Raw genomic sequence first — 27,207 nt, 5'->3', positions numbered from 1 at the left:
TATATCAGAATTTCAATCCTTTTTATGGCTGAATAACATTCTATTGTGTATTCTAGTGTGTATGTTTGTGTGTATGTGTATGTGTGTGTGTATCAGATGGTGTATCCATGCATTTGTTGATGGACACTGGATTTGTTTTTATCTGTGCACATTGTAATGCATATTGGTATAAATGTATCTGTTTTGGGGTTCATGTTTTCCATTTTTGGGGGGTCCAAGGGGACGTGTACCTAGTAATGGAATTGCTGGGTGATGTGATAATCCCATATTTATGTTTTTGAGTAACTACCAGATTGTTTTCCATAATGACTACCAATTTACCTTCCCACTAGCAATGTACAGGGGCTCCAGTTTCTGTACATTCTTAAAACACTTATTTTTCTTTTCTTTCTGTTGATTATATCTATCCTAGTAGATGTGATGTCTCACTGTGGTTTGATTTGCATTTCCCTAGTTACTAGTGATGTTTAACATCTTTTCAAGTGCTTATTGGCTATTTGTAGGTCTTTAAGAGAAATGTCTATTCTATGTCTTTGCTTATTTTTAAATTAGATTGTTTGTCTTTTATTGTCAAATTGGAAGAACTCTTTATATATTTTTTGTATTAAATCCATGTCTAATATTCTGGATTCTTTATTAACATGATAAAATATATGTAGTCTCATCCAAAAGAGGGAAATTTACAGATTAAATTCAGGCATTTTCATTAAGATAAGGAACAAGGCTAGGATGACCATGTCATCACTATATTCAACATTGTTCTGGAGCATTAGTCAAAGCAATAAGGACAAGATGTATAAACTGGAGACATCAGAATTGGTAAAGGCTGTTAAGAGGCAGAGCATCCTTGGGTTCAATCTCTGGTACTAGGAAAATATATATATATATAATACACACATACATGTAATAATTATAACTTATATAAAATATGGTATTATATATTATATAAATATTATATAACATGTACCATTATGTAATATAAATTTTATATATATATATATATATATATATATATATATATATATTGCACAATTTTCTTTTTGTCCTGCATTGTTTTTAATGAAGAATCAGCCATCACCCTGTTTTGTGTTTCTCAGTATGTAATAAGCCTTTTGGAGGACTGATTTTCAGGTATTTCTTTTTATTTCACAGTTCTTAGAAATTTAATTATGTATCCTGGTGTAGGTTTCTGCATATTTTTTTGTGCTTGGAATTCACTGGGATTCTTGATTTTGTAAGTTTACAGTTTTCTTCAAATTTGAAAAAATTTCAGCCATTAATACCATCTATATTGTTTCTGCTTTTCTCTCCTTACCTTTGGGGATTCTAATTACACATATATTAGGCTGTTTGAAGTTTCTCACAAGTTTATTGATGCTCTCTTAATTTTTTCTGCTGTTCTTGTCTTAGCACTTCATTTTAGACCGTTTCCATTGCTGTTGACGGAATTCCTAATTTTTTCTTCTGCAATATTTAATTTGTCTTTAATCCAATCAAGTATATTTTTCAGACATTTTAGTTTTTATTTCTAAAAGTTAGATTTTTGTGTGTGTTTATATTTCATATGTCCATTTAGCCTTTTCAGTCTTTCCATGGCTTAGTGATCATAGAATATAGTTCTAATTACTATTTTAGTGTTTTGTTAACTTTAATATCTGCGTCATTTTAATTCAGTTTTCATTCATTGATTTTTTTCTCTTCATTAGAGTCATATTTTCTGTTTCTTTGCATGCCTGGAATTTTTTTTTTCATTTGTAGCTAGACTTATTCCTATAGATATTCTTAGGTCTTGTTCTGGGATTAAGTTACTTGGAAGCAGTTTGACCCTTTACAGTCTTACTCTTAAGCTTTATCAAGCAGAATAAGGGATGCTTATCTAACCCAGGTTAATTTTACCCCTCAACTGAGGTGAAACTTAGAATTCTGAGTACTCCATGGTATGTCCCTGGAATTGAGAACTTTCCAATTTGGATAGTGAAGATAGAAACTATTCCAAGGTCTTTATGGGGTACTGGGATTGTTCCCTCTAATTTTTTAAGGTAGTTATTTTCCTCACTTTTTATAATGCTCTCACATGTATGCACCAGTCACTACTCAGTAGAATATAGATGAGATCTCTTTGCATATCTCTAGATGTTCTCTCCCTGTGCAGCTCCTCCTTTTCCAATACTCTGCTCTGTGAATTCTACTCACCTTTGTCTCCATGAACTTTTAGTTTTAGCTCTTCATTTAGGAGAATAGTTAGCCTTCACTTGGGTTCTTCCTCCTCATACCAGGCAGTTAATTAGGACTGACTAGTGTTTACTCTATTTATTTTTTATTTTTATTTTTGGTAATAGGCACTGAACCCAGGCAAGTTTTACCACTGAATTACATCCACAGCCCTTTTTATTTTTTATTTTGAGACAGGATCTCACTAAGTTGCTTATTGCCTCACTAATTTGCTGAAGCTTCCCTGGTACTTGGAATCCTCCTGAGCCTCCCAAGTAGCTAGGATTACATGTGTGCACCCACTGCACCCGACTGCCTCTAAAGAATATTGTCCATTATTGCCTGATGTCCATCCATCTTGAAACCTTAATTCATAAAGTTTTTTGTTTTGTTTTGTTTTTTTAAGCAGGAGAGTAAATTCAGCCTCTATCTTTGCCAGAAGGGAAGTGGGTAATACAAATAATGCAAATTAAAACTATACCAAGATGGCAATTCTAACTACCAAATTATTAGGAATTAAAATCTGGAATATTTTGGGGGGAAGTTTGTGAATAAACTCATTTTGAGTGTAATGTAAATTGGCACAACTCTCTTGGAAGTGGATTTCACAGAGTCTGTCAAAGTACTTTCTTTTGACCCATCAGTCCCTCCTTGGTATTTATCCTGAATTTATAATTTTAACAATTCAGTGTACATATGAACAATGATGCAGCTATTTACTGCATTATTACTTGTTATTGAAAACAACCTAAATATACATATAATTGAGAGATTTAATAAACTATGAAATGTTCATGTCATGGTTATGGAGTACTATGTAGCTAAAAAAAGATTGAAGAAACTATAATCTGATACAGAGTTATTGCCAATGAAATCCAATGTGTATGTGGAAGAACATTTCTCAAAATATAAGAACATTTCTAATATTTTGTATATAAAGATAGGGAAATTGGGAAATGAGAAAACATACATTTATCTATTCAACCACAAAGAAAGAAACAGAGAAAGGGTAAACAAAAAATTATTGAGACTGAATACCTAGAAATGATGGGTACATATGGTATTGAAATGATGGGGTTGGTGTGAGTAGGGTAAAGTGGAAGTAATGGTGGGGAGTTGACACTTGTGACTACTATTTTGTATAATTGTCTCTTTTGCAACCATATTACTCTATCTCATACTAAAAATACAAATAAGCACATATGAATGAAGAACAAAAATGGATACAAACAGAAAATAATTTCACGTTTTTCAAATGACATAACCACACTGAAAGTGTGTAGGGTAGATGGAACTAACCTAAATAAAATTTGAACTATTATTTTTACTATACATTCTAAATTTAAAGAATAAAAATTCTAATAAATGCATGTACTCTAAAGAGAGGGACAGGGAGGTAATATGAACTGTAATTCAAGTGTGAACTGTTAACTCTTGAGGAATCTGCATGAAGAATATACATGAATTCTACTATTTTTACAATTTTGTGTGTTTGAAGTTGGAAAAAATCTTTGATCTTGGGTTTTTATATGCAAAATGCCTTTCACTGATGAACATCCAAAAAATTTCTAAGACTTACTTTTCCCAGTTACTTATATCTGTAATTCTATTCTGATATTCTGCAGTTACTGGAAATACCAAGCGTTCAGTGGCTGTTACTTGAAGATTTTTAGGAAATAAATACACAAACTCCCAAGTACTCATGGACCAGGCCTTTCTCTATATCTGATGAGCAGTTCACTTGAAGGTATATCAAGAATTTGTGGATCACAACAGTTTCTCACAATAGTTCCTCACAAAATTTAAAACATAAGAGGCATAGATAGAATGCTTTCCTTTTCTGTAGTATAATTGAAACTATAAACAGCTGAGTGTAATTGCTCTTGGAAATTTTGTTTTGGTCAGGAAGGCAATGGGATGATTAGGACACAGTATTGTGATATAAAAGTTACATCTAGGAGAATTCTAGTGGTCCTTGGGAAACTATAAATTAGGATGAAATCAAGGCTATTGTTCTGAGTCATTTTAACTCTTATCAGAAGCTCTTTTAAGTTTGAAACTCATCACCAATCATTGCTATTATTAATATTTTTATTGCTGTTGTTATCATTCATGGAAGCCATTTGTAATAAACCCTCTGATCATCCAAATTCTTAGTTTACCTGCAAATGTTTAAGTTTTGGGTTTTGAGAATATCATATAAAGAAATAAGGCAGATGAGTTTGAGGGAGTGAAATCATCTGTCAGTAGATAGCTTGACAAGAATTGTATGAGGTTTGAGAATAGAGTAACAGTTAAGAGTTAGCAGCTGATTGAAGTGGTAGATTTTCTAAGTATGGAATTGTTAAACAGGCCATGGGATCTTCTTTCTCAGCAATTAATTGTCTTGGCCTTCAAGATTCTTACATCAAACTCAGGAAAGACCTAAGAATTCTTCTCTGTACTTTGATCTTAATGAATCATTGATGTTACTACAGTTTTCCTTCTTGTGGTGAGACACAAAGGCAATTTATTGTGGTGAAAGCAATGCCTGTATATATTTCAAATACCTATATGGAAAGTAGGATTTCACATGTAAAAATCACTATGTTGTCTGGCTAACATTATGACTGTAAAGATTGCACAGATACAGATAATATCATCCTTGTGACAGTATTGTTATGGTGTGCAGCTCTCTTTAAATATTACACTTTTGTTTGTAGCTATCATCAATGATTTACAGAACTTGCACTCTAAGACATTGTCTCTTTTAAAGAGTGTACTTTTAGACTGGTGTTTTAATTTGTTTATTCAGTAAAAACACATTTCAGCTTGAGCTTCAGGCAGGCATTGTAAGAGTGTTTTCTGCCTATCTTGATGGTTGTTATTTCCCTTTATTCAGTTTAGTATCTGGATTATGTTTATATATTTTATTAGCTTTCTCTATATACACTCAGATCAATTTTTGAATACTGACAATTGATTTATTTTCAGGGTTACATTGGGGATGTGTTTTGGTCAGGAAGGCAATGCGAGTGCTTGCATTTAGTGGCAAGAAATTATTAAGTAGTCACATTTGATTATTGTTTAGAGCCTACACTCATAGACATATAACATTATCAGCTTCTAATTTAGTTCATAGCTGGATTCCCTTCGACACCACTAACTGTTGCCAAGTTTGAATAGAGGATTAAGAGGCACATGGAGTTCATCTTCAAGCTGTGCAGGGGGTTTTGAAAGAGCCTTTGTGTTCTATGTAATCAAGAGAACTGGTCAGTGTTTGGAATATCTGCAGAACAATACTTGGTTGGGAATTGTCATTTTTCATGTTCCCTCTCAAAATATTAAGAAGGGAATGGATTTAGATTTCATTCTTTCTTTCTGTGGCTATAATATTCTTCCTTTCAAAAGCACAATTTCAGCTTTTATTTTCTTTTAACTCAAAATGGAAACATAAAAAATTAAGCCAGATTAAATTGATTAAAAAATTAGTGTTGAGGTAGAAGATTTAAAAACACTGGTGAAATTTTCTGCCTTCGCTCTGAGAGAAATGATTCTTTTAAAGACTAATGGTCTGATCCAGCCAACACTGAATTTATAAGCTGCCCATAATTCATTAGAAGGGTTTTTTTTTTTCCCTTTTCATTTAAAGGAAAAAGCATTCTGTTATTAAGAAAAACTGTACAAGGGGTTGGGGTTATGGCTCAGTGGTAGAGTGCTCGCCTCGCATGTGCAAGGCCCTGGGTTCAATCCTCAGCACCACATATAAATAAATAAAATAAAGTTATATAAAAAAAAGAAAAAGAAAAACTATACAAAATTCAAAGGTCAAGAATGTCCTCCAGAAGGAGACTTCTGTGGGGTGAGTTGCTTATAATGTCTCCTGGATCTGTCTTAGTTGTTTTCTCACTGAGATCCCTACTACCATGGAACACTGAGATAAGGATCTTTGACCCCCTTCACAGTGTTTTCTTTGGTGCTCTTAGCTGGTATAATAAAAAAAGAACTGAAATCTATGGAAGAATAAAATGTAATTACAGAAAATAAACATAATATTAACATTGTAGTATACAAAATATTGTTTCCGTCTTCTGAGGATCCAGGTAAGGTTTACTGAATCCCAAATTCTTTTATTATGCATTCGTTTTCATCAATGATACATATTTTTATTTAGAGTTTACCATTGCTAATGGCTTGATGAACATTAAGGATATACCAGTGAATAAGATAGATTGGAGTCTTGGCCTCATGAAGCTCATAGTCTGATAGAGAGGCTAGATGGCAAAGTATAACGAAAGTCATTTAGGTAGTTTACTATTTCAGTGGAATCTTTTGAAGGCATTCCTGAGTAAATAAAGGACTGAATGAAAAGAGTTTAGTCAAATAAAAAGGAGCGGATGTATCAGGCAGAGGGAAGAGCACATGTAAAAGTCACAGGCAAGAGAGAATTTAGCAGGTAGCAGCTGGTGCTTAGGAGGAAATGAAAGAATTTCACTATGACAAAGTAATGGAGTAGAAGGGAGATTGTGGAGAGTTTTGGGAAGAATGGCTGGAGAGATAAGTGGTATTTAGAACATAAGGGTCCTTTAAGCAATATTCAGGAGGATTTGAAATCAAAGGTTGGAGATACTTTTGTGGATTGCTTCATTCTTACTCCCCAACTACTGCGTTCTTGTGACAATGGTCTCAAGTAAGGTATCACCTTATTTCCAGACACAGCACCTAGGCAATTTATCCTTTTTTTTTTTTTTTTGGTACCAAGGCAAAGATAACGTACATTTTAAGACACCTGGGGACATTATAGCTTTATTTCTCTTATTCTGAGGAATATGACTTGTCCATAACCAAATATAAGATGACCTCTTTTTGTCTTAGGTGATAGTTTTATTCATCTTTGGAGTAGTCTGTGGAGATTTGATAGATTAAATATTCCACTTTGACAGGTGGGGAAGTAACATTACAAAATATTATTCATTTTATTTTATATCATTTATCCCATAAGAATTTGCCTGAATCAAGGGAAATAATTTTTTTTATTTAAAATTATTTTTATGTGTTAAAGTACACCATACTTGTGGTAAAATATACAATTTTTAAAGCTAGAATATGTTTTTTTAACAGGAATATATTTGTAATTTTTTCCACAATTTTATTCGGTGCATTATAATTGTACATACTGATGGGATTTGTTGTCACACACTCATACATGCACACAATACAATATAACAATATAATTTGACCAATATTATTCCCGAGTACAATCTTAAGGATACCTCTCAATAAATTTTTATATATACACATATATAATCACCATCCACAACAAGAAGGAGAATATTATCTTGGAAGACTCCCTCATTATCTTTCCCAATCATAACCTCTGAAAGTTAATTGCTATTCTCTCATAGATTAATTTTTTCTGTTCTTTAACTTCATATAAATTGAATTAAAACTTTGTCATATCTGACATTTTTCACCCAAGAATTTATCTCTGAGATGAATACTTGTTGAAGGTATAGTGTTTTCTCTTTTCTTGCCGGGTAGCATTATGTTTCTATTGTATATCACTGTAAAGATACACAGTTTTTAATAATTAAGCCTATAATATATTTATATAATAATCCACTTTTGATAATTAAGCCTTTAATATATTTATATAATAATCTACTCTGAATTTTATCTTTATTCAAAACTTTCTGGATTCATCATGGTCCTTTATGCTTACATATAATTTTTAAATTAAAAATTGCCATAATTTAAATTATTATTGCAATATATCTAAATATAAATTTGGGCAGAATTCATATCTTAAAATACTGTGAATTACAAACTATGAGCACAATTTACCTCCATTTATTTGAGCTTTTAAAAATTTTATTTTAAAAATATTTCATAGGTTTTTTCCTATGTATGTATGTAGAAATCCTGCATATTTTATAAATTTATTGGTTTTTAAATGCAGTTTCTATTTTTTACAAATATATATAGGTATATTTTTATATTATTTTCATACCCAGTGAACTGGCTAATATAATTACTAATTCTAATAATTTATTTAGGCTTTGAATTTATTTCCATAAGTATGATCAAATTGTGAATAATAAATTTTATTTATTTTCTACTTTATATAATTTCTTAAATTAAGAACCAATTTTTATAGCAGTTTTTTAGGTTCATAGTAAAACTGAGTGGCAATTACGGAGAGTTCCCATATTCCTTCTGTGGCCCTATATACACAGCCTCACCCACTATTCTCATATCCCACCAGAGGGGAACTTTTGTTACAATCAATGAACCTATGTTGACATCGTTATTACCCAAATCTGTAGTACACATTAGGCCTAGGCCTTGACGTTGTACACCCTATGGGTTTTGACAGATGTGTAATGACAGTTGTGATAGCATACACAATAGTTTTACTATTCTAAAAAGTCCCTGTGTTCTGCTTATTCATCCTTCCCCCTCTATCTCCTGGTTATCACTACTCTTACTGCACCATAGTTTTTTTTCTTTGTTAGAATATCATATAGTTTCAATCATACTATAGCCTTTTCATTACAGATTCTTTCACTTAGTAAGATGCATTTAAGTTTCCTCCTTTTGTTTTCAAGACTTGGTATCTCTTATTTTTAGTGATTAATAATATTTTAGTGCCTGTATGGATCGCAGTTTATTTATCTACTCATCTACTGAAGGACACCTTGGTTGCTTCCAAGTTTGTGCAATTATGGTTAAAGCTGCTGTAAACATTTATGTGCAGGTTTTGAGGTAGACATAAGTTTTCAGTTTATGTGGGACAGTACTAAAGAGCATGATTTCAGTATTATATAATTCAAGAATGCTTGTTTTTGTGAGAAACAGCCAAAGTGTCTTCAAAAGTAGTTGTAACATTTTGCATTCCCAAATGTTAATGAATGAGAGTTCTCATTGTTCTACATCCTTGCATTTGGTGTAAGTGAATTTTTATTTTGACCATTCTAATAAGTCTGTTGTGCTCATTGTTATTTTGATTTTTTTTATACTGAGCATTGAACCTAGGGACGCTTAATACAGCCCCCCTTTTTTCCTTATATCTTTTTTAAATTTGTTTTAATTAGTTACACATGACAGTACAATGATATTGACATATCATACATTTGAATCAAATGGGGTATAATTTCTGATTTTTCTGAGTATACAGGTATACATACATACAGCAATAGTAGTGTCTATTTTATTCTGCTGTCCTTCCTATCTCCCCTTCCTCTCCCCTCCCCTCCTATCGCTTAATATTTTATTTAGAGACAGAGTCTTACTGAGTTGTTAAGTTTCTGCATAAATTGCTGAGGCTGGCTTTGAACTTGAGATTCTCCTGCCTCAGCCTCTAGAGCTGCCAGGATTATAGGCATGTGCCATCTCGCCTGGCTGTTTGATTTTAACTTGTAATTTCCTAATGACAAAAGAATTAAATATTTTTTCATATGCTTACTCTCTATGTATCATTTTTTGGTGATGTCTATTCAGGTATTTTACCATTCTAAATTGGATTGTTTGTTTTCTTATTGTTGAGTTTTAAAAATTCTTTGTATATTTTAGATAGCATTATTTTATCAAATGTATCTTTTGCAAATAGTTTTTTTCCTAGTCTGAAGTTTCTTTTCTCATTTTCTTGACAGAGTCTTGCAAAACAGAAAATTTTAATTTTTATGAAGTCCAGCTTACCAATTATTTCCTTAATATATTATATCTTTGATACTCTATCTAAAAAGTCATCATCATACCAAGGTCATCTAGGTTGTCTACTATGTTATCTTCTAGGAATTTAATACTTGTGTGTCTTAAATTTATGTCTATGATTAATTTTTAGGAATTTTTATCAAGGGTATCAGGTCTGTTTCTGGATTCCTTTTTTGCACTTGGATATCCAGCACCATTTGTTGAAAGACTTATCTATTCTCCATTGGATTACTTTTACTTCTTTGTCAAAGATCAGTTGATTATATTTATGTGGGGTCTATCTTTTACTCTATTCTGCTCTATATATCATTTTTTTCCATTCTTTTGCCAATATTACACTGTCTTGTCATATTTTAAGTCTTGAACTTGAATAGTGTCAGTCTTCTGACTTTGATCTCCTTTAATAATAAGTTGGTTATGGTAGGTCTTTTACCTCTCCATGTAAACTTTAAACTCATTTTGTTAATATTCTCAGAATAATTTGTTGAGGTTTTGATTGTGACTATATTCAGCCTATAGATTAATTTAGGAAGAAATGATATCTTGACCATATTGAGTCTTTCAATCTATAAACATGGCATATTTCTAATTTATTTACTCTTTGATACCTTTCGTCAGAATTTCATTGTTGTTCTCATATAGATTTTGTGCATATTTTATTAAATTTACATCTAAATATTTCATTTATTGGGGGTACTAATGTAAATTGTAATGTGTTTTTTAAAATTTTTTTTTAGTTGTTGACCTTTATTTATTTTATTTATTTCTATGTGGTGCTGAGAAGTGAACCCAGTGCCTCACACATGCCAGGCAAGTGCACTACCACTGAGCCCCAGCCCCAGCCCCAGCCCCAGCCCATAATGTGTTTTTATTTTCAGATTCTACTTGTTCATTGCTGGTAGTAGGAAAATAATTGACATTTGGATAGTGACCTTGTATTCTGAACTTTGTTATATTTGTTTATTGGTTGCTTTTGCAGGAGGAGATTTATTTATTTAGTCAATTCATATTGTCTGTGAACAAAGACAATATCGTTTTTTTTTATTCCCAGTATGTATGGCCCTTATTTGAATTTATTGTCTATTTGAATTAGCTAGGACTTCCAATATGATACTGAAAACTGGTGGTACGAAGGAGTATCTTTGCTTTCCCCCTAAACTTCTTAGGAAAGCTTTAAGTATCACAGCATTAAGCATGATGTTAGCTGTAAATTTTTTTTAAGCTTTCCTTTTTCAAGTTGAGGCAGTTCCCCTTATTCCTAATTTGCTGAACACTTTTCTTTTTTTTCCTTTTTGACTCATGAGTAGGCATTGGCTTCTGTCAAATAATTTTTGTCTGTATCTAGTCATATGATCTTCACTGTTCAGCCAGTTGATGTGATGGACTATATTAATTGATTTTTGAATGTTGAACCAGCTTCACATACCTAGAATAAATTTCTCTTTGTTGTGGTACACAATGTTTTTTCATACACTGTTGGATTTGATTTGCAATATTTTGTTGAGGATATTTATACCTATGGTCATGACAGACATTGGTTGATAGTTCCTTTATTATCCTTTTATTGTCCTCCTCTTCATTTCTGATATTAGTAATTTATATTTTCTCTCTTTTATTCTTGGTAGGTTTGCCTAGAAGGTTGTCTATTTTATTATCTTTTCAAAGAACTGGCTTTCAGTTTTGTTGATTTTCTGTTTTCAATTTCATTTATTTCTGTTCTAAATTTTATTATTTATTTTCTTCTCTTACTTTGGACTTGGTTTTCTCTTCTTTTTCTAGTTTCCCAAAGTGGAGACTAAGATTACTGATTTTTAGATAAATGCTACAGATTTTCCTCTAAGCACTGCTTTTGCCATGTCCCCCAAATTTTGATAATTTGTATTTTCATTTGCATTTGATACAAAATATTTTACATTTTTAATGGCCTATGTGTTATTTAGAAGTGTGTTGCTTAATCTCTGTGTATTTAGAGATGTTTCTAGCTATATTTCTGTTATTGATTTCTAAGTTTAATTCCTCAGTGGTCTGAGAGCAGAGATTGTATGATTTCTTTCCTTTTAAATTTGTTAGTTGTGTTTTACAGCCCCAAATGTATTCTGTTTTGGTGAACGTTCCATGTAGTTTTAGAAGAATGTGTAATTTGCTAGTAGTAAATAAAGTAGTCAATAAATATCTATTTGTAGTTGACTGATGGTGTTGTTGATTTCAACCATGTCCTTACTGATTTTTTTATCTGCTGTATCTGGTCATTTCTGATAAAGGGGTGGTAAAATCTCCTAGAAATTTTGCCTAACATATTTTGATGTTTTGTTATTGTACATACACATTAAGGATTGTCATGTCTTTTGAAGTATTGATTCCTTTAATATTATGTAATTCCCCCTCCAGCCTGATAACCTTCTTTTTTCTTAAGTCTATTTTGTCTGAGATTACTGTAGCTACTATCGCTTCTTTTGATAAGTGTTAGCATAACATATTTTTCTCCATTTCATTTCCTTTAATCAATATATGTCTTCATAGGAGAAGTGGTTTCTTTTAGATAACATATAATTGACTATTATTTTTTGATATAGTCTGACAATATGTCTTTTAACTGATATATTTAGACAGTTGACATTCATATATATATATATATGTGTGTGTGTGTGTGTGTGTATATATATATATATATATATATATATATATATATATATATATATAGTTGGATTAATATCTACCATATATGGGATTATTCTCTATTTTTTGCTTTTATTGTTTGACCCTATTTTTTACCTTCCACATTTTCTGCCTCTTGTGGTTTTACTTAGGTATACATTTTATATGATTCCATTTTTTTCCTTTCTTAGCACATCTGATACCTATCTACTAGTGATAGACAGTAATTAGTCTAGATTTTGCATCAATTTTGCATTGAAGTCGACTCTCAAATAACTATTACAGCTTCATGTATATTACAAATAACAAACTATTTCTAATTCCTCTTCCCTGACCCTTATACTATTGTTTTATACCTCACACACATGAGCATGTATATTAAAAATAAAATTTCTTATGTTTAAATATACATATTTATGTAATATGTCTGTATGTATAATGTATATACATATAGTCAAATATGTTGTTGCTATTATTATTTTCAATAAACTTATCAGATAGATAAATTAAGAAAAAGAAAATGTTAAAAAGTTTTTATTTTATCCTTGTTTATTCATATTCTCTTTCTTTATGTACATCGAGTTTCTGACCTTCACAATTTTTCTTTTCTCTGAAGAGCTTCTTTAACATTTCTTGTAAGGCAGGTCTCATGGTAACACATTCCCTCAATTTTCATTTGTGTGAGAAGAGTTTATTTATTTTATATATTTCTGAAGGATCATTTCACAGGGCACAGAATTGTAAGTGGATATTTTTTCCTCTCAAAACTTGAAATATTTCACTTGATGGACTTCTTACTTGGGTGATGCTATAGCTTGAATGTGTTCCTCAAAGTTCACGTGTTGGAAATTCAATACCCAGTTCAACTTTGTTGAAAGGCAAGACCTTTAGTAAGTGATTAGGTCATGAGAATTCTGCCTTCACGAAGATATTAAATATCATTATCACACGAGTGGAATTGCTATTGCAGGAGTGGCTTCCTAGTTTTTAAAAAGTGAATTTGGCCCCTTTCCCTGCCTCTCTTATGTTTGCCTTGTGATGCCTTCCCCTATGTTATAATGATGCAGCAAGAAGGTTCTCATCCCAAGTGGCTCTGTAATGTTGGACTTCCAAGCTTCCAGAATTGTAAGCCAAATAACTTCTACTGTTAATGAATTACTCAATCTGTGGATAATATGTGGAGAAAAGTGTCTTCCCTGACCTCCCACCCCACAACCTCTTGCTTCCTTTAAGATTTTTTTCTTTGTTTTTTATTTTCTGAGGTTTGAATATGATGATATGTTATACATAGATGAATCAATCTTTTTTTTCCTTCTTCCAATCATCATTCATGGTGTATTCTGTTGGTGTTCTCTGCAGTTTCTATTGGTGTGATGACATCAATTTGAGAAAATTATTAGTAATATTGCTTGGATATTCTGTTTCTCTCTTTTTAAAAATCTTTCCCCTCTTTAAAGTTTTGGAGATCTCTGACAATATATCTTCAGACTCCTAGATTGTTTTCTTGGCTGTATCCAGTCTGCTAATGAGCCCACTAAAGTCATTCTTCAAGTGCTACAATGATTTTTATTTCTACTATTTAAAAAATTATTACTTAGCATCTCATCTTTCTGTTTACATTATTCAACTCTTCCTGCATGTTGTCTACTTTTACCATTAATCCCCTTTGCACACTTTTAAAATTTTCTGTGCTGTTAACTCTAGATTTCTGCCACATTTGACTCTGGTTCTGATGCTTGTTCAGTTTCTTCAAATGACGTATTTTGCCTTTTATTGTGTCTTACAATTTTTTTCTTGCAAAACAGATTAGGTAAAAGGGACCATGGTAAAAAAGTCTTTAGTCATATATTAACTAGGTGTGGGGAGAAGAGACGCATTCAGTAATCTCATGATTAGATCTCAGTTTTTTGGTGAGCCACTGTCCTCAGGCTGTGAACCTTACTACCACTTTTTTTTTCCTCCCCTAAGTTGGGACACAGTAGCTGATGTGTTTAGAACTTGGATATTTCTCTTCCCTGAGGTAACTTAGACATTGACAAAATAGTGAATTAGGCTCTGGTAAAATATTTTCTTTCTGTTGTTAAAAGCAACAAATGCTTTGGGGTATTTCAGAATGGATCCTTTTCCCCTCCCCACAATAAGTCTGAGGGGATTTTCTCTAATAATCACTGGTAGAAGTCATAGATGTAAAACTCATGAAAGTATAGAGGACCTCTTATGATTGAGGTACCTGGAGTTTTTAACTTGCAGAATTGTACGCATTTAGCATCCGGCAATTTGTTCATTACAGTTCTGGATTTCCTCTCCAAACTGATTTCCATGTAAGTTTCTATTCATGGGTTTCTGCTCTGTTAAGTTATGACTCTTTGGATCTGTCTGTCTTTTTTTACAGTTCTGGGGATGGAAGTTTTCTGTGTGACTTCTCTTCTCTGATGAATCTAAGAAGAGTTGTTGTTCTGTTTATTAAACTTTTTACTTGTTAGAATAAAGTAATGACTATATTCTATCCAAAATGCCTTATACACTCCTTATATGGAAGTCTGAAATATATATTTTTTGTTACTTTTTCTTGTTGAATAGAAGGCTAAGTAAGAAGAGATATTTTTGTTTCTGAACTCACAGAAAAACATTCAGTGTTTTTCAGTTAATATTGTTTGTAGGAAATGTATTTTTAGATTGCTGAGAGTTCTTTATTTTTTAAAATGACAGATGGGTATTTAATATTGTAAAGTGCTTTATTTGCAAATAATGTTATGATGAAATTATTTTTTACCTTAATGATAAATTATATTATTGGTATTTGAATATTTAAACAATTTCACATTCTTGGAATAAATCCCTCTCGGTCCTTTTTCTATATTGTTATTATTTGGTAATATTTTGTTGGGGTTTTGCTATCTATATTTATGAAGGAGACAGGTCTATAAATAATATTTTTGTCATATATTTTGCTGTCCTCATAACTTGAGTTGGGTATGTTTCTTTTTTTTATATTATCTGTTAGAGTTTGTATTAGATTGGTGTTATTTACTCCTTGAATGTTTGGAAGAATTCACCAGTGTAGCAATTGGAGACTGGAGTCACTTAGGTGGGAAAGCTTCTAATTATAAATTAAGTATCTTTACTAAATATAGAGTTCTTTCATTTTTCTATTTTGATAATGTACATTTTGCATAAATTTTTTATCTAAAATTTAAAATTTATCAGCATGGAGTTTTTCATACTAACTTTTTTGTGCATGTATGCTACTGGGGATTGAAACCATGGCTTCCTACTTGCAGGGCAACAGATGTACCATTGAGCTGTATCCCTAGCTCCTCCCATGCCTGCATCCTCATTTTTAAAAAATATTTGAAACAGGGTCAAACTATGTTGCCAATAGTGGCCTAAACTTGTGATCTTCCTGGCTCAGCCCTCAAGTAAAAGTAGCCAAAGATATATTATTTTTAGTGGAACAAAGGCAGAAATGATCCCTCAAATCAGAAGCGATTCAATTCAGAATAATTACAATGATATATTTTAAGTCCAAAAAGAAGAAAAATATCCAATTTAGGATTCTCTAATAGGCAAAAATATCCTTCACATCTAAAGATGACATAAAGAATTTACCAGCAGAGTTTCCCATGAGAAATTTTAAAGAAAAAAAGTTCAGACTGAAGAAATAATAAAAGATGGTTACATATATTTTTAAAAAGAAGTGAAGAGTACTATAAATACCAAATATAAAGGTACATACAAAAGTCATTCATATTTTAATAATTTACTTAAAATATAATCACCTTTATAGTAACAAATGAACAAACAAATCCCAATGTATTGTGGGGTTTAAAGCATGTAAAAGTAATATCTATGACAACAATAACATAAAAGATGGTCATTTTTCACTTTCTTAAATTGTATTGGATGTAGTATAGCATTTGAGGTAGATTGTTGTAAGTTGAAGATGTATATTGTAAACCCCCGGTCAACCATTTAAATAATAAAATAAAGAGTTGTAGCTAATAAACCAATAGATGAGAGAGATTAAATTCTAAAAACAAAAATTAAAAGACAGGAAGGAAAAGGGAAAAAAGAAACAAAGGACAGATTAAAATATAAAAAAATAGTGAGATAGTAGACTAAACTCTGTTTACAATAAATACATTAAATATAAATGGACTAATAATACTAATTTAAAAAGAAAAGAGAAAGACAGATTGTATTAACAAAGAAAGAAAACAAGTCCCTGTTGACTACAAGGAACAGAGTAAATATGAAGGGTAGATATGTTAGAAGGAGAAAGAATTGATAAAGGCACATATATCATGAAAACAGAAATTATAAGAAAGCATTTCAGACTATATTATGACAAAAATAGACTGCAAGAGAAGGATTATTATTGGAGAGACAGAAGGACTTTTTATATTGACTAACAGTTCAGATCACCAAGAAGACATAACATCCCTAAATCTCTATGCATCTAATAATATAGGTTCAAAACATTTCAAGCAAGAAGTTGACAAAATTAAAAAGAATAAAGACACATCTACAATTTAATTATTCTCGCAGATTTTAACACTCATTTTTCAGAATTTGGTAAAACAAGAAGACAGAAAATTCATAAAATTTAGACCTGAACAAAACTATACATCAACTTAATTAATGTTGATACAGCACTATACTCAAACCTTTGGAATAATTACTCTTTTCAAATGAATATGGAATATCTTCAAAATAAAGCATAGGTTAGGCCATAAAACAAGTCTCAATACAGATAAAAGAACTGAAACTATAAGGAGTATATTCTCTGCTCATATGGAAACTAGTTACTAATTGATAACCAAAGGAAATTTTAAAATTCCCAAATACTTGACAGTTAAACCACATGCTTCTAAATAAACCATGTACCCAAAGAAGAAACAATAAGGAAAATGATAAAATATTTAACACTAAAGCATAATGAAAACACAACCTTGTCAAAATGTTTGGAATACAGCAAAGATAGTAGTTAGAGGGAAATTTATAACTTTAAATGCTTCAAAACTAATAAAGGTTTTTACGTTGATCTATAAATTCCAGGCAAATCCAATCAAAACCCCAGAAAGTTTTCTTTTTCTTTTCTTTTTTCTTAGACAAGTTAATTTTAAAATTTATCTGAAAATGCAAAGGACCTAACATAGCCAAAACAGATTCTACCTAGGGGAAAAAAAAAACTTACTCTGTGATTTTAAGATGTAATATAATGCTACAATAATCAAAACAGTTTGGAATAGGTGTAAGGATAATAAATTAATCATATAACAGAGAATCCAGAAATAGATCTATATACACACCAGTCATTTTCAGCAGTGATGCCAAGATGATGATAATGGTATTTTAATAGGGGAAAATGGTATTTTCAACAAATGATGCTAGAACAACTGGATATTCATATGAAGAAAATCAACTTTATTTTTTGCCTCACAGAATATACAACAAAAGAAATGAAAATGGATCATAGTTGTAAATATAAAATATAAACTGTAAAACTTCTAGAAGTAAACAGGAGAAAATATTTATTATCTTGTAATTGACAAAGATTTCATAGTAAGGATCTAAAAACCACTAGTCATAAAGAAAAAAATTGATAATTGGCTAATATCTCAATAAAACTATGGATCCTCAAAAGACATTTAAAAATATGTAGGCATACGATAGACTAGTATGTATATATTTACAGTATGTATGTGTATATGTACATATTTATAGTATGTATATCTGATAAAAATTGTCATACACAAAAATAATTCTTATATATATTATAATGTGATATAATATAAATACATGACATTAAATAGATATATAAGTGACTCTTGAAACTCACTGAAAAAAATCAAACAGTATAACAATTGGCAAAACTTTTTTGTCATTGCTTGACACATGCAATAAAAATGATCTTTTATAGTACAAGGAATTTGTTTTAACACTTGTTCAGAGCTCTGGGTTAATTAATATAGAGGAACACAAAGTGGCATCAGAAACATTTCTTGACCATCAGGGAAATTAATAGTTAGGTAAGATGGAGTGAACTTGAACCCCCAACCTAATCATATGGTGGTAAAAACTGATAAATAGTTGTGGTAGATGTAGGGTTATGAAATTAGGAGTTAAATGAGTTGATAAATTAGAATGATATAAAAGTATAGTCTCTAAGATAATATGTACTCATCAAGTGTTAGTTATTTTCCTTCTCTGAGGATGAGAATTTATATTTGAAGTGATGAATCAAAGCACAATTAAGGAATTGATGTTTAACATAGGACTTGTAAGATAGGATAATTTTTCATAAGTGTCAAGAAATGGGAAGACTTTTAGGTCAGGAGTATGACATGAGCAAAGGGAAGAAGTGAAAAATGACAAGTTATGCAGAGGAAGAGTGAGATATACATGGTGTACTCATGTTCACAGGGAATAGAATGAAAAGAGTTTCCTCTGTAGGAGGAGAAGCACTAGGGACATATTACAGAGGAACTTTAAAACCAAATTAGATAATGTAGGTTTCTTTTAAGTTGATCTTTTAGAGATTTCCAATACATAAATAAAACAGATAAAAGGGATATTTTATCAGTAACAGCTTATTTTATAATTTAATTTCATAACACTAAACATAGAATCATTTAACTAGAACAATGAAGCTGTTTTGATGAGCATAAAACTTTGAAATTGGGGACTGTTGATTTCAGATATAAGTTTGTTTTTTGCTATTATTTTAAATGAGCCTCAGCTTTTGCTTTATTTTTGCTATATTTTCTTTTGGTGGCATCAACTTCAGAAAATACTAAGTCATATAGATAAATAATTGTAAACAACAATACTTTACAGTTTTCCTTGAAGTCTTTGCTTACCTTTCAATAAAGCAAGAGATTTGTTTTAAGGTTTATATATGATGTATTTTAATGTAGTAGGATGAATTAATGCTTTAGTAGTTTCCAGATGGTTAAAATTTAGAACATAATGCATTTTCACATGTGTACCATTTTTTGTTATGGTTTTTATATTGTTTAGATTTTTTTTTAACTTACAACTTGCAGAAACCTAACTCAAACTAATAGAAATATATTGGGTTACATCGCCAAAGAAAAACAGAAATAGCATTTAGCTGTAGTCATTTTTGGATATAAGTATGCTAACATGATGCAAAGATTTTTTTTTTCTACTCTTTTCTCTCCTTTCTCTACTTTTCTTTGTATTTTTGGCTTCATTCACTCTTAGTGCAGACAGAATCTACCTATGTACCAGTGGGATTGGCCATGACAATTCCAGATCTACATGATTATAGTCTCTAACCTGATCATGAGAGAGCTGTTCCAGCTAGTTCCAGCAGAAAATTCTGGGTCAAATTCCTCTATTTGTGGCTGAGAGGAGGACCTAAAGGCAAGCAACAGAGAGCTCAGATTGACAATTCCATCAAAACATAATGGCATATAGAAATAATTCCCAATGACAACAAAAACAAAATCAAAAACAAAACACAAAAGAATATAGAACACACTAAAAACATAAAAGTTATTAAATTATTATTTTCATTGTCTAATACAGTTTCTTAAAAGCAGTTAAAATTGTACTCAAAAAACTAAAAAATAAAATAAACACTTGTAGAACTCAAAGAGCAAAAGCATAAAATAGAATATAAAGCAGATGTCATGAAAAGTAATATTTTAGCAATATGGATAATCATGGTTTCTAATGAGACTTTTTTATTCCATTACAATTTTGGCACATTTGAAGATCACATTTCACTGTACAAGCTACAGTGAAAAAATAAGGCCTAGGGCTGCACCAGTACTTTTATAAATAAAAATAGAACCTATCTTAGAAGGAGTTACCTTTTGATTTCAACAGTATTTTAAAGGAAGATCTTTACTTAGTGGATGATATTCAGAAGAGGAAAGCTTTTTAATTCAGACAAGTTTAAGTATTACAGGAAAAGAAAGATGGAAGAATGGGAAAACCAAGAAAATTAAACATATACAGGAATGATCGCTCTTGAATTCTACCGACTTCATTGCAATACCTTGAATTTTTAGCACCCCTCTCCAAAGAGAGTGCTTTACTCCATGTCTGAAGCAATTAATAAGTATATACAAAATAATTCACTTTCTACTATTGGATGCTACATTGTAGAGCCTATAAAACTGTTGTTAAATAATATTTAAATAGTCATTTCAGTAAAGCAAGAACTACTCTACAGTCAAGGCTTTGTCACCAACTTTTTTTTTACCTTGGTGGTTTTCTTAATTTGACTGTTTCCTCATCTCTGAAATTACAGTGTCTGCCTTAATAGTTGGCCTCTTCAAGCTTCAGCAGTAGGCCATTTCCCTTTTTTCTGTTATACCCATTGGTAGCAGCTGTGCTTTTATGGACATGTGAGAGGAAGTTGGTTTTGAATGATCCTTCTGTGAATGTTTTAGGTGCTAGGCAGCCTTGGAAAGCAGATGAAAGACATATCTCATACATGCTCACATAGCACAATGTGACTTCCACAAATGTATGTTGGGTACCATTTTCAGAAATACCTGTAAAAATAGTTTGGTAGATAAAAAAGAATATTGAGAGGGAATATTGGGCATAATATGATAATGTATGCATGCGCATTTCTGGCAGGTTTCAAATGTGGGGCTTTTTCTTCCTTCTGAACATGCCAGACAGAATCTAACAGTTCTAATGACATCTCCAATACCACTCATTGCCTTCTTTATTACTCTCTGTCTCTGTCTCTCTGTCTCTGTCTGTCTGTCTGTCTCTTTCTCTCTCTCTGTCTCTCTCTCTCACACACACACACACACTCTCTCTCTCAAAGTACATTGTTTAGTAAAGTGATTGTAGAATTAACATTTTTCCTAAAAGAAAAATATATGGTTTAATGACCAAATCATTTTAAAGCAACATAACAGAATTTTACAGGAACTAAATCTATTTCTTCACACCGATCATGCATGTTTTACTCGAGCATTGAGTCATTAGCATGTTTATAATGGTTCTAATTTAGCACAACATTTTCTGAATTTTATCCTTGAGTCATTTACAAATTGTTCATATTGAGTAAACAAAGGAAACAGATTGCATTTTATACTTAGTAATTTATCTGAAAGAAGAGGGGAGGGTTAATTGTTTTAAAGTTTTGGTCTGTTTGGGGAAGTGAGCCTGCTTTTTCATTGCTAGGCATAAATGCCATTTCTCTTTTTTGGAGATGGGGGGGTGCTATGGAGGAGTAAAATGAAAAATTAGGACTAGGACAAGATTGGCCACTCCCAGAGGGGAGTGTGGAGCAAAAGGGGAGCTGGCACGAGATTATCCAAAACAGTTGGTGCATTCCTTAATGATCAAGTGCTTGAGAAGTCCAGTTCTTCCTGGCAGAGCATCTGTGTTGATGTTTATATCTTTGCCCTGCTGTATGGGAAAGGCATGCTTTCTCTTGCTGCTTAGCTAAAAATAGAATGGAATATAGCATTGTATGAGATATTTTAAGATAGCAAAAACATTTAAGAGGTTAAAGGTTTGGCTTTTGGATCAAAAAAGATCACTGATATAACTTGTAGTGTTCTTTGCAGACTGAATTTTATCTGGAGTTTGTTAGTGATTTGGATGCTTGGTTAGGGAGTTATTCTAGGTTTATTTGGTGCAGTTTGAAAAACCTACTTTGCTGTCTTTCTGTAAGCTCCCAGCATGAAGAGCGGGCCTGAAAACAGCCTCTATTTATATCCCCTTGTTCTTATTTGGAAAATCAGTTGTTTCATTGTGGAGAGAGAGAGAGGGAGAAAGAGAGAGAAGAGGAGAGGATAGAAAAAGGGGTGGAGGAGAGAGAGAACATGCACAAGCAGTCGTCAGGGAGTGTGCTTTGTACGTTATAGTGACTTCAAAATAAAACTGGCACATTTTAGTGTCTAATTATTTTTAGTGAGCTTGAGCTTGGAGGGTTTTAATTAAAATTTAAGAGTGCTCTTCAAGCTCTCCAAGCTCCAATTTTATCCCACTGTATTGTGGAGCATTTACCACTGTGAAAAAATGTACAGTAACTGGCATGTGCATCTCTATGTTTCCTAATGAAAAACGTGGGATGGATGATCAGCCAGGATATAAATATATACTGTCAGATTTAGTTGTAAACCAAAGTCACAGTATTTTTGATAAGTTATGATTGTCTTGGTTACATAAGAAATTTGTTGCACTTGAAATTTATGATTCCTATGAAAAATAAAAGGAATTCCTTTACTCTTTTCTTAAGAGTTAATAAAGTAAAAGGTAATTTGCACACAGGGGAGCCATCATTGTTTTTCTTCATGGAAATATTTGAAAGATATTTTCTTTTTTTGATTTATTCTTTTTTATTTATTCTAATTCATTATACATATGACAGCAGAATGCATTTCAATTCATATTACACATATGGTGCACAAATTTTTTCATGTCTCTGGTTGTTCACAAAGTAGAGTTGAAAGATATTTTCTAAAAAGTTTGCTGTGGACTAAAATATTAAAAGATATTTGCATTTCTGACTGTGAATATCACATGGAGGTAAAATGAAAATAAATATTTACAGGTAAATTGTTTTAAAGTACAATAAAAAGTTTTCCCACTATTCTTTCTCCCTCTTCCTCCTCTTGTTTTAATTTTAATTATGATTTGCTTACTCTCTTTGTCTTATAGGCAAAAACTTTATCTTGTGCAGAATAGGAGCTAATACTGCATGACACTTTGTTTAGGAGCAATTTGAAATTATTCCTAAAATATCATCATGCAGATTATAAAATGAATATCTCACATACTCTCACTTTGCATTTATCTTGTACCATTAAATTAATTATTAGCAGGCAAAAAATTAGTTTTTTAAAAAGTTTTTTAAATTTATTTTTTAAAAATAAATGACAGCAGAATGCATTACAATTCTTGTTACACATATAGAGCACAATTTTTCATATCTCTGGTTGTATATAAAGTATGTTCACAGCAATTCGTGTCTTCATACATGTACTTTGGATAATGATGTCCATCACATTCCACCATCCTTGCTGGCAAAAACATTATTAAAGCAATGAAACGAATTCTTGACTTACCTGGCCTGAAACTTAAGTACTTAACAAGTAGAAATATTTTATTGGAATTCATAATGTGAAAGGTTTGTTTGTTTTGTACTAGGGATTGACACAGGGGCACTTCACCATTAACCTACATCCTCAGCCCTTTTTATTTTTTTTAATTTTGAGACAGGGTCTCACTAAATTGCTAAGTGTCTCACTAACATTCTTAGGCTGACCTTGAACTTGCAATCTTCCTACTCAGCATTTGCAGTTCTTGGAGTTACATGTGTGCACAACTGCTTCCTGGTATGCTGGATATTTTTTTAGAAATTAGTTCTGAATTGTATCTTTCCTTTTTAACTTACAAAAAGTTTCTTATAAAAGAAAAGCTTAAATTTTCAAAGAAAAATAAAAATCTCAAGAAACTATGCAATTAAACTAATTTATAGGGCTGGGGCTATAGCTCAGTGGTAGAGTGCTTGCCTAGTATGTGTGAGGCACTGGGTTCTATCCTCAGCACCACATAAAAACAAAACAAATAAAATAAAGGCATTCTGTCCATCTACAACTACAAAAAAAATAAAAAATTTATAAATACCAAAAATTCACTTTTTTGCTTAAAATATAGAAATAGTCCAGTTTTATATTTTTGAAAGTCCTGTTTTAATCCCTATCACTTATTAAAATGGAATAGATAATTTGTTCATGAAAACAAATTTTTTCAAAGTACAAGCAATGAATTTTGACATTTGATACAATGTCTCATTAGTATGGAAGCATGAGTTACATTCAAATACATGTATATTATAGTGAATTTTATGCTATAGTTTGTGATTTTTTATCTCAATTTTCAAAGTCACTAAACTTTGAATAGTCAAATTAATATAATAAAATTCACTGTATATTTTTTTCATTATTTGAGGACTCTGGCACCAGCATAGCTGTGTTAATTGTTTTCAAGTTAGTCAACTAAAACATATTTATGCTTGTAACATAATCCATGAGTATCTGAGGGATGTTCACTCCTTTTTTTTTTTTTCATTTGGAATCATATATTACTACTGTGTTAAAGACACTCTTCTTGGTCTAACTCTTTCCATATATATAATGCAAATTGGTCTTTACTTATTTCTACCTCTTTGGGTTTTGTAATAGGACAAAGTCTGATCTGATCTTTAAAGCCAGTGTCCTATTGATATAGTTGAGGGATATGGCAGAAGGGGGATGAATCCTTACTTTTAATTTGTGACTTTTCTTGGGTATGAGTGTAAATTGATACATTCCTTTATAGAGTGGGAAATTTGAAAATACAACTTTACATTTGTAACTTTGTACCTATTACATGTTTCTTCATTTCAAACCAGAAACATTCACTGGGGGCAGAAGTGTCCTCTTTCTCTACTGTACTTGGTAACAACCTGCTGCTTTTGGCCTGTTTTCCTTCATCTTTCCTTCTTTACTTTATAGCACAGAGAGTGCTTAGCACCAGTTAAGGTATGTGCTCGGCTGGCGGTCAGATAATTAGGGGAGAAAGCTGGGTTTTTCAAAAGATTTTGTAATAAAAGTTTTGAGCTTTCCTGAAATCTCCTAGAATTAAGATTAAATGTTGATAGTGTTGTATATAGTGACTTTTATTGTTCTGTAGATAAAGGTAATCGGTAGTTGTTATTAAATATTCTCATAAGTATAAATGAAAATGTAGACATGCAAAGACTGCTTTAATTTTCCCCTTGGTTTCTTCTACTCAAGTAGAAACTCATGTAGCTAGATTAACTCAGCATTACAGTAAGGATTAATTTCCTAATAGAGTGTAATATACTTTGAAGTTATTAGCCATTTTATTCATGAGTAGCTTTTATGAAAAGTTGTATCCACATGGTTTGATTTATTTTTGAAGCATGTGTTCCTGTTGTTCATATACTTCTATTTTTTTCCCATGAAGTTTCAGCATTCTTTTCTTGGAGCTCTGAAATATTTCAAATCTATTTATAGAAAGAAGAGACATATTTTAGCCTGTTTTATATCTTGTATGTATCTAATCCTAGCATATGGACTTGCTCTGTCCTTGTGATCAGTACTAGTAAATTGGGCTTTATTCTGACTGTTATCATAAATGCTCTCAACTCAATTTTTAACCAATTTATACTTTGGCATTTGTATCAGTAAAATCAATTTAGTGCAATGATATAATATGTATGAAAGGGTAAAAAAATAGAAACAAAACTAGGTAGGATAAGAAATTTAAAACTTTTTGTTGATTATTCTTATCCATAATCCAACGTTATATCAGTTTTTCTCAGAAATTCAAACCTAATTTGAGAAAAAATTGTCTCAGAAAGGTATGATTAGAATTTTTCTTAACTCTTAAACTCAATTTTATTTTTTTATGTTTTTTAGCATAAAAATGGTTTAGGTATAGAAAAACTAGATACCTCGTTTCTAAAAGTGAAATAAAAATAGGAGACAATTTAGGCAATTAAATACTACCTGAATATATACATATGCATGTAGGCCCAATTGGCAGGTTGCTCAGAATCCAATTTTGAAGCACAAAGGTAGATCACTTGTTAAAACCTAAGAAAATAATAGGAAAAAATGGAAGAAAGAAAGAAGGAAGGCAAAAAGAAAGGAAGGAGGGAAGAAGTAAAGGAAGGAGCAGGGAGTCTCAATTTTATAGAATCAAACTGAGTTCTATTTAGACAAAACTTCAACTTCTGTGATAGCCTGCTAGTATGGTCGGTCTTCATCGGTCATTTTACCACACACTGATCTGGATTCCATTCATTCCTTGATTGATTGATCATGTCACAACCAAAGTTAATTGTTTTTCACCAATACTTTCTAACCATGCAATGGTCTTCTCATTCTTAAGCCTTTTTCTAAAGCTTATCTAGTTTCTAAAGCCCTTTAGAGCCATCTTGACCTAACTGTCATTTTGAAAAAATTAAGGAGGATTTAGAAGCTGGAGAAAAATTTAAAGGGAAAATGCTAAAGAGATAGGTGCTGATATGGGAGAGAAAAGGCATTTGATATTGGAAGTAACCATTTTAAATATAATTTTAAGAGAAATTTATCAGAATTTTGACACTGGAATGTTAAAGTTTAATGGGAGTGTGCTTTGTACTAAGGATCCAGTATTTAAATCTACATTCCCTTTTGGAAACATGACCTATTTGTTAAGATTTAAGGCTTAAAAAGCACAAGCAAATAGTTATAAGAAGTAGCCCCATTTGCAAATCCATCTGAATAGAAAGAAAAAAACTCAGACAAATTTGGTAATTTTTAGGATATTGTAAAATTTTATTTCTGTAGCCTTTATGAATCTTTGCAAAAACAAATGTAATTATTCCTTGTAGTCTAGAATGTTATTTAGAAAGGCATTGGGGCAAATAACATTTAAATATATACTTTTAAAAATAAAAATATGCATCACTTTTTGTATAAAAGTTTTAGCAGTTTTCATTACTAGTGAACAGAGAACATCTTGACTTTATTTTTTCCTCTTTCTGCTCCAAATGAGTATTTTACAAAAGTTGGATTTCTTCTTTCAGGATTAAGTAGTTACTGGCCTCTTCCCCCTTTAAAATCTGTCATTGTTCCTTATACAGCACAT

General features: G+C 31.4%; 1 protein-coding gene across 11 annotated transcripts in view; it reads left to right on the top strand.

The window, feature by feature from the left end:
• The window catches only part of LOC107158126 (SRY-box transcription factor 6), a 290,105-nt gene that overhangs the window by 26,173 nt on the left and 236,725 nt on the right, over positions 1-27,207 (top strand). The gene's annotated exons all lie outside the window — the stretch shown is intronic.

This window comes from Marmota marmota, unplaced genomic scaffold, assembly GCF_001458135.2.
Source record: "Marmota marmota marmota unplaced genomic scaffold, marMar, whole genome shotgun sequence".
In the NCBI taxonomy this organism is placed as follows: domain Eukaryota; kingdom Metazoa; phylum Chordata; class Mammalia; order Rodentia; family Sciuridae; genus Marmota; species Marmota marmota.
The sequence above is the reverse complement of the archived record's forward strand: the minus strand, read 5'-3'. Positions and strand labels throughout refer to the sequence as shown.